The sequence below is a fragment of the Apteryx mantelli genome, chromosome 4 (genome assembly GCF_036417845.1).
Source record: "Apteryx mantelli isolate bAptMan1 chromosome 4, bAptMan1.hap1, whole genome shotgun sequence".
In the NCBI taxonomy this organism is placed as follows: Eukaryota; Metazoa; Chordata; class Aves; order Apterygiformes; family Apterygidae; genus Apteryx; species Apteryx mantelli.
The window spans coordinates 57,418,119-57,430,682 of record NC_089981.1 but is presented as its reverse complement, the minus strand read 5'-3'; positions in this window follow the sequence as shown (position 1 = coordinate 57,430,682).

Below are 12,564 nucleotides of genomic sequence, written 5' to 3'. Positions count from 1 at the left end.
TGCAGTGGCTATACTGCATTTTGCAGGAGTTTACCAAGCTACAAGTTATTATTTTCAAATTCCCAATTCATGTACCTTAGAATTTAATTGGCATGTTAAAGTAATGTGAAAACAAAAATGGTCATTTGTTTGCTTGTTTTCCTAAATATATGTTTTCTCTCCTGAGCTCCAGCTAAAAAGTGGAAGAGGAAGTGTAAAGAAAACATTTGCAGACTCACTTAAATGAAGTTTTATGCATTGCAGTCCGTTGGTTGTTCAAGAAAAATCTACTGTTTTACACTGTGAGTCATTTAAAATAGGTAATCTGAATATGCTTCATGTTGAATGAGTTACATTGCTTGGGTTGATTAAATAAAAACTGATGTATGATAAAAAAGCAAAGGTAACTTTTTAACAGGCATAAACATATGAGAAACCACTGAGTACCTAATTTAGGTAGTCTTCTTTGAACTGGTTCACTAATGATAATTCTAATTATTTTTTCACATCCAATCAGGGAATATCTATTCCAGGCTAATTTTGCTTCTTTCAGTTGCAAACCCCAGAGTGTTGTCTCTTTAACACAGACTTAATTCATTCCAAAGTGCATACTTTATATGGGAATTGTATATTTAATCAATCACAGTAGTCTGCACTTCTGCAATATCCTGTATTAGAATAGGAACAAGGGCAAAAAAAAAAAAAAGCAAACTTCCTGACATTTTGTCATTTGTTGTTGAGTATCTGACCTATAGGACACACCAAAACTGAATAATTTATATAAAAAAATAAAGACAACAAGGTCAGAGAAGATATATGATTTTTATATTAAGGAACACTCAGAAACCAGATGCTATATGAGACATATTCCTGAATGTTAAGGATTGTTTCTTTTTCTTATTTTTCATTGCAAAAAATGAACTCAAAGGTATGAGAAAAGAGATTAGATTCTAGAAAAAAATTTTTTTTGAGTGAATGTTAGATAGGAGTTAACTACTTTGCTCCTTTGGATTTTCTATGGACCTCCAGGAAGGAACATTCCAGGAGGTTGCCGTAGCAACATTACACTTTAATAATTGCATTAGTCAGAAAATGAATAGCCCTCAAAGTGGTATAGAAAATCTCAGAGTACCCACGAAAAGAAAAGGATCACCTGTAAAAAGGCCTCTTTTCCCATATTTTGGGTCTTTCTCAGGCAGTCATTGGTAGCTGCCTATTACTGTTAAACAAGTTCTCCAGCTGGGGACAGGATCACTATTTCATATTAATGTATTTTCTATCTGAATTAATTCTTGGGTGGATGTGGCACAAAATTCAGGGAGCAAGGTGCATTTCTTCAGTCTTAACTCTATACTATTCCTACCACAAGGAAGCTGGGAGGGACAGTGCTGCAGAAATGGCTTTCCCATGGCCTGTGCCAGAGGACGGAAATCTGAAGGGAAAACCCTCTGCTTATACAGAGGAAGAGGAACTAAAGGAACACGACAATCTTTATACTCTGATATGTAAAATGTTACTATGAAAGAGCACTAAAGATGGCTCAGAAATAATGTCACAGTGACCAGCAGCTGATGACACAGGTGTATGATTCCACATTGCCATCACTTTGGGGCCAGTCATCCTGAGCTCGTAGGTCAGTCATTTTTCACATAAGTCAGTGCAAAGTATTAATTCTGAATGATTCATTCTATGTAAATCATATGTGCATATGTAGATATATTTCATTTTCAGTTAAAAATATGGACTATATGTGTCTGTCATTTTAAAGGGCTATGAGATTGTAAGATGCAGCAAGAACAAATGCTATTTTTACTTATAAAATTACATCCGCACTGAATTTTTGTTATTCAAACCACACCGCAAACACTGAAACCTTTTTCTCATTTCTGCTTTTATTCTCCATCACTTATAACCTCTCAGTGAAAAAGGAATATAGCATTTTATTCCCCACTAGTTTTGTCCTTTTCCATTTTGCAAAAATTGATTTTTCCACCCCGTCCTCTGTTTGTCATGGAACATGGACTACATTGACAATGGAATATTTACTGCCCTGCTTTGTAAAAGCATAATCAGTTATGTCAGCAATGATGCCAATGAAATTTCAGAAGCAGGGTTTGTTAGATAACTAGAGTTCCCTTCACCATCAGCTAAAAACCTAGCTTTTTCTCAGTAAAACAAAATTGATGCCATGCTATATATTAATAAAAGAATGGTTTAAAGCCTAGCTATTGTGGATTAAGGCTGTGGGTATATAAAGCAGGTTTTCACGAAATATAGATATAGATGATACTAAGATCGAAACTTTTGTTCAGGTGCTAGGTTCTGAGGCTAAAATATTTGATACCCATTTTTTGTTAGCCTTTTTGATTTGTTAAGGAGATAAATGCTATGACAACTTATAAAGATGTGTGAATGCTAACATTCACAAGGTAAAATAAAACTTGGATAAATGCTGTACATTAGTTTCAGTAAACATTCATTTGAATTTTCCATCCTAACATATTATTACTTTTTTTTCCTACTGATCAGTCACATAAATATATTTGATCACATTTATATTCCAGGAATAGCTGCCACTCATAACGTAGTATTTTACCTGCAAATAACAAAGGCAGTATATAAATAAATCTTTACAGATCAGATTCAAACAAGATCTTTCATGGCACAAGGCAAGGTGAGAAGTTTAAGAAATAAAGATCTCATGTACCTTCAGAAGACCCAGTAGTCTAGACAGTCTTAAACAAAATAGTGTTGGAATGTTTTTCAAAGGTCATCTATTTTACCCCCTTATTTAATGTATAATTAATTTCTCCTTAGGTATTTTTATACTGGTTACTTGAGTTCTCCGGGTTATAGAAGAGGCACAGGACAACAGTAAAAGAAATGTAATATATTTTATATTTACAAATATTATTTAAACATTTTTCCCCCCAAGGAAGATACCTACAAACAGAAGTCCATTTCCATTTTATAAGAGTATTCAGACACATTTTTTTAAACGTAGGGGTATCCTCACTATGTCACTTTCAATTTTCATATCTTACTTTGTCATCACCCAAGGAGAAATCATTTGAAGTCCTGACTTACTCTCTTTGAGTTTTACACTCCAGTGGTATTCCCACTTTTCAAACACATTTAACCTGGAGAACGCTGATATAACTTTTCATTCTGATATGGCGGGATTTTATTATCTTTGCTTGGCCTCTCCAACAGTAATACCTGCCATTCAACATCCAGGAACGCTACTCTTTTCCAAATATGTATTTGGCCTATCAAAATCACTGGAATGTATAAAGCATAAATACATTGCCATTAGCATTAGCGTAAATATATGGAAAGAGAACTAGAAATCTAGAATATAGAGGAAGTTATTCAAGGTCAAGCAACTTGGAGAGAGAGAAGAGGAAAATAAATCTACATCACAAATTCCTATTTTAAACACTAGACTGTTGACATATAAAGATATTTTGGAGACAAATTCTTCACAAAGTTTAAGTTGACACTGGCGAAGTGTAGCTAATAAGGAAAAAAATCTGTCTTCCAAGCTACTCCCGAAGAGAAGTTTCATGGCTATGTAAACTCTGCACAGTACATTTTCTGTTTAAGCATGTGTATATATCCCACAGATACATTTTGTCATAGATCCATGAAGACTTGCCTGCGTTCAGTTCATTCACAATGGTGGTACATAAGAAAAAATTAAGATGCGGAATTAGATTTAGATTGTGGACAGAGCTCCTTAGTCCAATCTTTCCTTTCAGTCAGTAGAAGAGGGCTTGAAAATTTTCTCTACGTCCAAAGAAATAGTGTAAATAACATGTATGTGAAGGAAATCTGATATCTTAACACATGAAGTTTTCAAGAACACTGTGTGCAATGGTAAGAATATTGTTGAAATTTTCTGTTCTTAGAAAAAACAGCAGGTGGAATGTAGGACAGGGTCTTGCACTATCCGTATTCAAGGCACAGACACAAGGACAGCAAAATCAGACTAATGACTATTTGTCATATATACCAAATGAACATCCTATGTTTGCGACATCCTTAATCATGCAGAAGTAAGTTTATATAATAGAAATAATCTACTTAAAATGTAAAACATTATTTTGAGAGATGCCTAAATTGAAACATTTTGAAGTTATATCTCCATACACTTAACCAGTTTGAACAATTTTGCCTTTCCATTTTAAACAGTGTAATTAAACTTGTTGTCTTGCTTGTTCCCTAGGAAACAAAGAGAACCAGGAATGTCAAGCCTTCAAAATAATTCAGTTAAAGTTCGGTATGGTAATAAACACAGGCAGATATTATCTTACCCAAAAATAGAGAGGTGGAAGTGACTCTGCTGACAAATAATTGCTAAAAGTGGATCTGGCAAAAGTCTTTATTAAAATTTAAATCCCAGAATGGAGTTGGAAAAGGAAAAGATTAGTATATGTATGATGAGCATGTCATAACCTTAATGTTTATGCTTTTTATGGCAGTAGGCATGAAATTATCTAAACTGAATGTTTATGCTACTCCATTGTTTCTGTAATAGCAAGTTTTAAGGCAGAATGCAGACTTCATGGCCCCAATGAGAACTGTGGGAATATTCTGTGTATTAATACCTATACACGTCAAGCTGAATTAGTCTATTGAGAGATCATTGATATACAAAGGATGGGCAATATTCTTTTGTCATGAAAAAACTCTGATGACCATCTTTCTCTGTTTTTGTGATGAAACATGTACTTTTCACTGTTGCATGAAACCAGATGCACCTATCAGTCATGATAATAGGATGGAATAAGATTTAAAAATGAGTTCTGCCCCAATAATAGCCCTCTTGACTGATAGTCCCGTTGCGTGAATCAAGTAGATTTTGAAAATTTAAATCACATCTTCTTATTTCTTGTAAGAAAAACTTCCTGTAAGAAAAAAGGTATTCATGTAAGACTTCGTGTAAGAAAAAAAGTATTCCACATTCGTATACACAAAGTTCCAGTCAACTGACTATGCTTGGTGGGGGGAATTCTTGTTGTTTTTCTTATATGGTTACAATAATGAATTTTAGCAGATCTTGAACCAAATTATTGACAGACATTTTTCCCTTGCTGCTTTACCATGGCATTTGTCTGGAGAAGACAAATACAACCGACCTGCTGGTGTTTTTGCCACCTTTTTTTCTCCTTCTTGGCTTGTGATCCACAACCTGCAAACACGCCTCAAGTTTTTCACGGTTTCAGAGAGAGACAAGTAGCTATTTTTTGAAGTCACTGCCAATGTCAGTAGGTTAAGGTCCTAGCACCTGTCTCAGGAGACTGTTTGTTTTCACCATATGTCAGATAAAAAGATTAAAACCAATCTCGTATTTCATAGAATTGAAGAGATTCTGAGAAATGCTGAGTAAACAAGGTAGAACTTCTAATTTTAGATTATGTTGGCAGAGGTCTGAACTGTCACTGTGTCACGGGAATTTTAGTTACACTGTCTTATATCTTCACTTTCCTTTATAAACCTGTGGACTCTGTCTCTTGTGCTACACAACTGCCTGCAGATGTAGAAAAAGGAGGTGGATGACATAACATTAATATCATAAGCTCCAACCAGAGGTCCCAGAATGCGTAAGTCATTGCCAAAGAATGAACAGTTTTGGTATCAAACTGGCTTGAAAGTAAATACTTCAGTTTAAGATATAGTAATACTGCAATTCAAGATAATCTAACTGTAGAGGAAGAAAATTCTCAAGTAAATTTATCTCATGAAAAATTTAAGCTTTGATTAAACAGTACATTTCTTTAAATACAACAAAAAACAAAAAGGCAGGAAATTTCCAATCAGACAAATTTTTATTTCAGCTATCTAGTACATGTGCAAGGTACTGAAGAAGAAAGCAAACTGATATGTATTGGGATATCTTCAATTTGTAGATGGTGTTCAGTGTTCATATCAGTTTCTCTGAGACTTGTACCTTGTTTACGCTTGACTGTTTTGCTGAGATTGGAGGAATAAGATGACTGAAATGTAACCTTAAGAAGAATGGGGAACATGGGGAGCAAATACAGCAGCATGAAACGGTAATTCACTCATCTATTGGGAACTTTGTCCACTGTGCAGCCACTCAGATATCCTTGGTCTTGGATGTTAGGCAGACAGCAACAGCTATGTCTGATTTGTATTACTTAAGGCTTGTAACTTGTTCCCTACTCTGTGGACTCTGTGGACCTTTGCCATAGTGATATCTCAGTTGCAATAAAATGCCTTATTCTCCATTCAACTAGTGAAAACTACTAGAACACAAATACTTGCAAACATTTCCTACATGAAATACATTATACCAGCTTGCAGGTAATTCCCAAGTGCAACTTAAGGTGTTGATATTAATCTACCCATTCATAAATGTGTTAGATCTGGTTACCTTAGAGACTGCTGATTTTCTCCAGGCAGCTGAGATCATTTAAAATGCTGAAGCTAAACATTCTGGCAAAACTCCGAAGAATTTAGTAACAATAAAGCCAATAGGTTCTTGATGAAGTTTAAAGCATTCTGTAGAATTGTAACATAACAATGCAAAATAGAAAATTATAGATATGTTTTTTGGTTTTTACAATCTTTAAAGAATTTTTTGTATTAGGAAGATGTATTTCTGTATAATTATATAGGATTCTTTCTAATCTGGCCTAGCTATTAAGCAGGCAAAAGACAGGATATTCTCTACACAAGATCCTTGTTTCCTATCTCTGTAAACTGTTCATACCATATCCTATTATAATACCTAGTTGCTCAGCCTTGCTTTATTTGAAATGAAGTGAAAGGGACAAGGGTGGAGTAGGGTAATTCTGAATTTAAAGAATCTGGGGAGACCTTTTAAAAAGAGTATTTTTCAATATTTGTCTTAATAGTTGCTTAAAGTTTGTACAGAGAGTACATTCCCCAGTTTCAAAGTGGCAATTGAATAAAAGAGGATCTTCTAAGCTGTCTTTCTGAGTAGGAGTTTTTGAGCCCATTATTATGTATATATTAGAATTACTGATCTGTGTTAATAAAACACAGATTTTGGTTTGACATAAACAAAAATCCATTAGATAGTTTTAAAGTTCCAAAATGTCATGTCCTGTATCAGGTTAACCAAGAAAAATCTTACTGTGCTTTAATTTGTTCTCTGACTAGCTATACTTTTTCCGTCTTCATTTTCTCTGACACCGTGAATCTATGAAATCATCTCTGGAATGACAGACAGCAGGACTATAGACCAACAGAAAAGGTGGAAGAAGACTTCGCTGTTTGGTCACAAAAGAAAAAAGGAGCCCTGCAGGACAATTCTGAGAACACCTTAGTTTTAAACAAGAAAGGCAATGATTAGAAGGAAAGCAAATACTAAAAGAGAATGCTAGAGATATCGGGACAGAGTCAAAAGAGCTACCAGTCAGACAAAGGAAACAAAAGAAACTACAGCTGTGAACCTGTGGGACTAGAGATAATAGGAACAGCAGGAGAAGATAGAAGGAAAACATATAAGGAGAAAAGAAAACATTAAAAAGAAGAAACATAAAAGGGAATAGGAAACCAACAGATGATGCCAGAATATTTGACAGTGAGAGGCAGGATTTGAAGGCACTTCTGAAAGGTTAGGCTGAACTTCTTTCCAACATTAGGTTTGCGTGGTAAGATATTAACCAAGAGGGATGTCTATGCAACCCTAAATCCAACAGGAAAAAAACAACAACCCAACACCAAAAAATAGACTAGGCCTGAAAGGCAGTGGTCTTAGAGGGGAGAGCAGAGGTGTTTACATTTCAAAAGAGTTTAATGTAATTTTAATATAATTCTATTATGGAAATGGTGCTTTTATGAAAAAAAGTCTAGTCAGTTGTGATTCATTTTCTCTACTTTTGTCTTTTCCTTTTGAGTCTAAAGTTAAACTGAAGTTCCAGGACTGGAGTTCAGCGTTAAAAGATATAGATACTTAAAAGTTTCATTTGTTTATGTTAGGTACTTGAATATTTCATTTGTTTTTGTTTCTCTTTTAGTCCCATTTTCCTCAGATTTTATAAAGAATTATAAGGTCAAGTAATGGCTTTTCTGTAACCAATAAGTTATGATAATAAAAACAATATTGCTATAAATTATTTTCTTCTGGAGCACTTTGGAGATTGCAATGATATATAATAGCATGACTCCTTACTCATGCGTTAACTTGACAGACCACTTGAGAGATCTTGCCTGGTAGGATTGAGCTATGATTCTGTAGAGAAAGTGAACAATATTTTAAATAGACTGTATACTAAGAATTGTTCTCAGGTGGGAACTCTCTAGGTTGGAAGGTCACCAGTAAATACATACACTATTGTGAAACACTGGAAGGGCTTTTGGTATTCCAGTGATCTAGATATCAGTCCTACTTCTTGCTGAGAGGGCTTCAACTCCAATCCTGGAATTAAAACCATCTGCTAGTCATCCTACTAAAAGTAGGCATCTGAAGTTAGGGTACGTGCTTTTCTCAGCATAGACAATTGCATTTAATCTCATTTCATTAGCCCAGATGCCGATGTCTAATTCATCTGTTACAGAGTGGGAGACACTTGAATTGTCTAGGCCTTATCTAAAATGATTCAGTTGTCAGATACCTTATGTGAACAATTATTCATTTTCACAACAAAAATCCTTGCAAGATTGGTACAGGTCATCAAGTCCCTTTTTCCTCCATCCTCTTCTCCAGAGTCCTGCATTCACTTTTTCTCTTCCACAGAAGTGACAAAAAGACTGTGAAGGTTCTTAGTTTCTCACTTTACAAACTCAATCACAACAAAAGCCTCAGCAAGCAACAGGCAACTCTCTGTGAACTAAAACAAATAGCCCCTCTCAAACAATGTTGAAAGCAAAGGCACTGAAATCTTATCAAGAAATTCATGTCCATCTGTCGCAAAAGGAGTGAAGCACTTCACTCGTAAGAGGGAAGCAGCACTACATTTATTGCAGTAAGACAGCGACTTAACAAAGTTCAGTCGTAAATAAGAACGATTTAATGAGGTTCGATTGGCAAGGTTCACTCAGTTATTTACTGCATGAAGGACAGGGTCAGATGCGTGTGCTACGGAGACCCTCCCGTTGAGTCATGAGGTTCAGACTGGACCCCCTTGCTTTCTAAACTCCTTCGGAAAGGAGCCTAGGTGCAGCTGGATCCAGTCCTAGTCTCAGACTTGGTCAACGGTTTATGTCTAAGGGATTATGTGCGCAATTAGTCAGAGATATAACTCAGCAAAGTTTCGTGAAGTTTGCAAAAGTTCAGCACGCTATTAATCACTTACCGAGGATCTGTTGTGGGTAAGGAATCTCTCAACCTCGAGGAGTAACCTTGAGAGGCATCCCTGCTCAAGGGGAGGTTCTGCAGTGCAGCCCACTGCCATGCAGGAGAGCTCAAGGGGCTCTGGGCTGCCCCCTATTTATGGGGGGAAGATGATTGACTCATAGTCATATTTGCATACTAGACGGGCCTTAGTTGGCGCATGCTCAACTAGCCCCTACATACGTGCTGTTTACAGGGAGGTCAGGTTGAGGGGGAGAGAGCACATCAGTGGGGGGGAAAGGAGCACACTGTCACACCATCTCATAACCTTTCCCCAGGGAACACCTCCATTCCATAGCTAGTACTGGAGAAGAAAGACTCCAGTAGAAGAAAGAAGCTAGCACACAGCCTGTATGGTGAGCTGTACCTTTATGGGATCTTTCTGGAAAGAGACACTGGCATCTTCCCTAACAAAGTCCACCCCCTCTTATCTCGTCCACTTCAGTTTCTTGTTACTTCCTAGACCTGCCTATGCATTAACTGATATCATGTTCTGATACTTATGATCTGACTGCCTGCCTACATTATTTCTAGCTGCATCCCTATTCTGAATCTAAAATTTCCCTCCTATTTCCCATTACCTCTCAACAGTCTCTGCCTAATCCATTCAATGGCTACTCAACATGAATCTAAATTTCTTACAAAAAGCATTTCTTTCTTTCCTGTTCTCTCTACTTAAGCTGTTACAGGCTCAAGAGTCAAGACAAGCTGGTACCATCACCATCCTCAGCCTTCATTTTGGAGGTTTCTCTGATACACTCACAGTCCTGCAACAATTAGAAGTAATGGGTATTGCAAAATGGTGGAAGTTCTTTTTGTATAATTACATTTGTATTATAATAGATTCGTTTATCTGAGACCTAAAATTATGCATAACTTTCCTGGTTGTGTTGATCAGGCTATACTGATTGAAATCCAAAGATGTTTTAAAGATCATAGCTCTTTCAAGTGAACCCCCTTTCTGAACTGAGCCCATATACTGGCTGGAATATTTCTCATTTCATATGATTTTACAGCAAAAAACAGGAATAATCAAGTGTTTTAAATGAAGTACATTGTTTTGTTCTTTTTTAGATATTAACTGTACTTGAAATTCTTAAAGAAAGCTATACTGGCTGTAAAGCCAGGAGTACTGAAACAGAAGAAAATATAAGCTTAACTTTTGCAAGCTAAAACTGCTGAGTCAAGATTTAGCAAGCATCTCATCTACTTTACTGCGTATTCATTCATTTTCCATTAATCCTCTTAATCATTAGGTAAAACCAAAAATATTTACATGGAGTGACAAAAGCCCAATTTCTTACATGATTTTCAGTCCTTTCAATCTATCAGGTTTGGAGGTCTGTCATAGACTAATAGACAGACAGTCCTCAGAAGAACATCACTTTTCCCTTCTCAGCTGGAGCAGAGAGAAGTCTCTTTGCATTATTTGTCATATTTCCAAGTTTACAAGGCGCTCTGTTCTTTTTGCGGTAATCTAACTACACATCTAAGGTACTCATCTTTGATGGGGTACTTTTGATTAAGTTAGAGGATACCTTCTTACAGCTGCTACTTCACTAGAGTGTCTGTCATTTCTTTCCTTACACCAAGTCTGATAGTAAAGATGCACTGATGGCAAAAATATGTCTGTGAGAGCCCAAGAAGTATTCATTAGAACAGAGAAAGAGTCATAGAATGACAAGAATGTTAAAAGTATGAAATATCGTACATATAAGAAATAATTGAGTAAACTGGTACTCTTCAGCTTGAAAAGGAGACCACAGAATGGGAATGCCACAAGTCTACAAAATGATGAATATTGTGAATAGGGTCCTCTGTTCACTGTCTCTCATAATAGAAGACCAAGGGATTATTAAAGAAGGTAGAAAGAGCCAAGTTCAAACCAATAAAAAGGAGCTGGTTCTTAATATAACAAGTAATAGACCTTTTAAATTCTGGCCAGAGGATATTGTGCACATAAAAATACCTGTGGGCTCAAGTGGAGTCTGGAAAGAAATCCAAAGAGGTTAAATAAATCACATTCGGTTCAGGAAATCTGCAAAGCAGAATGTAATTGGATGCCAGAGGAGTATCAGGGGGAATTATAATTTATATTTGCCCAGTTCTTACTCTTTCCATCATGTCTGCTTGTGGCCACTGCTGAAGAAAGCATACCAGCTTAGACAGACCCTTGGCCTGAGCCTTTATGACTGTTTCTATGTAGACAATCTTTATGTAGAATCACACTCACCTACCAAATTTTGATACTAGCTCTTAGTCTATTCCAGTCATACTGTTTCTCCAGTTGTCCTCAACAGGTGCAATTCCTTCCATTGCATATTTCACATACACCTGTTGCCTTGATGTCGAGAGCAGAAGATGTGTACAGTAGTAAATACTCAGGATTGTAGTGAATACTCAAAGTAAAAATCTAAATAAAGATTACATTGTAATTGTTTCTTAATGTGAAATCCTGCTCTTCAGTTGCATTAAGCCTAATGACTATAGCAATCATTAAATACAATGTAATCTTAATGAGTTGGAAAATGTTGAAGAACTAGATCCCAACCTCAAGCTAGACCTCCGTGAATCTGAGGGAATTTAGAATCCCCAGCAAATTCAGGGCATTCCATCTGTCTTTTACTGACTGTTACTCTATCCAGCTCTTTAGCAGTTGCTGCTCCTGTGGATCTCATTGCCGAGATGTTTGCCTCTGCAGTCCCCATTGCTGTTCAACTAATTTCTTCTGGCTTTGAGTTTTCTTAAGCCTATTAAACTATATAATTATCCTTCTTTCAGGGGTTTTTACATCTACAGCATCATCAGCCATTGACAGCATTCTATCCATCTCTTTAGAAGGTTCTCAATCTTCCCTTCTTTGCTAGATTAGGAGATAACCATCTCACATACTTCTTGGTTTCTCTCACAGACTTGGAGATCAGTTTCACTGTCCAGTCCTGGAGAAAAGACAGGAAAGAGGATTTCCCCCTTTTTTTTCAAACCAAGAAGCTCCACTAAACCTGATAACATTTCCCATCTACCACTTCTTTTTTTTTTTTTTGTTTATCCTCATGCCTTATATACAGTCTCTCTTCTTCCAAAAGCAACCTCATTAATCTTCCTAAGACTTGCAAGTGAGTGACTGCTATGTACCCTGAGAACCCTCATTCAGTCTTCTGCCTGGTGGTCAGAGCATGTGTCACTAAAGAAGTACCAGTTGTATGTTCTCTGATATAATTAATGTGTGCTGTTCTATTGTAATAAATATTATTGAT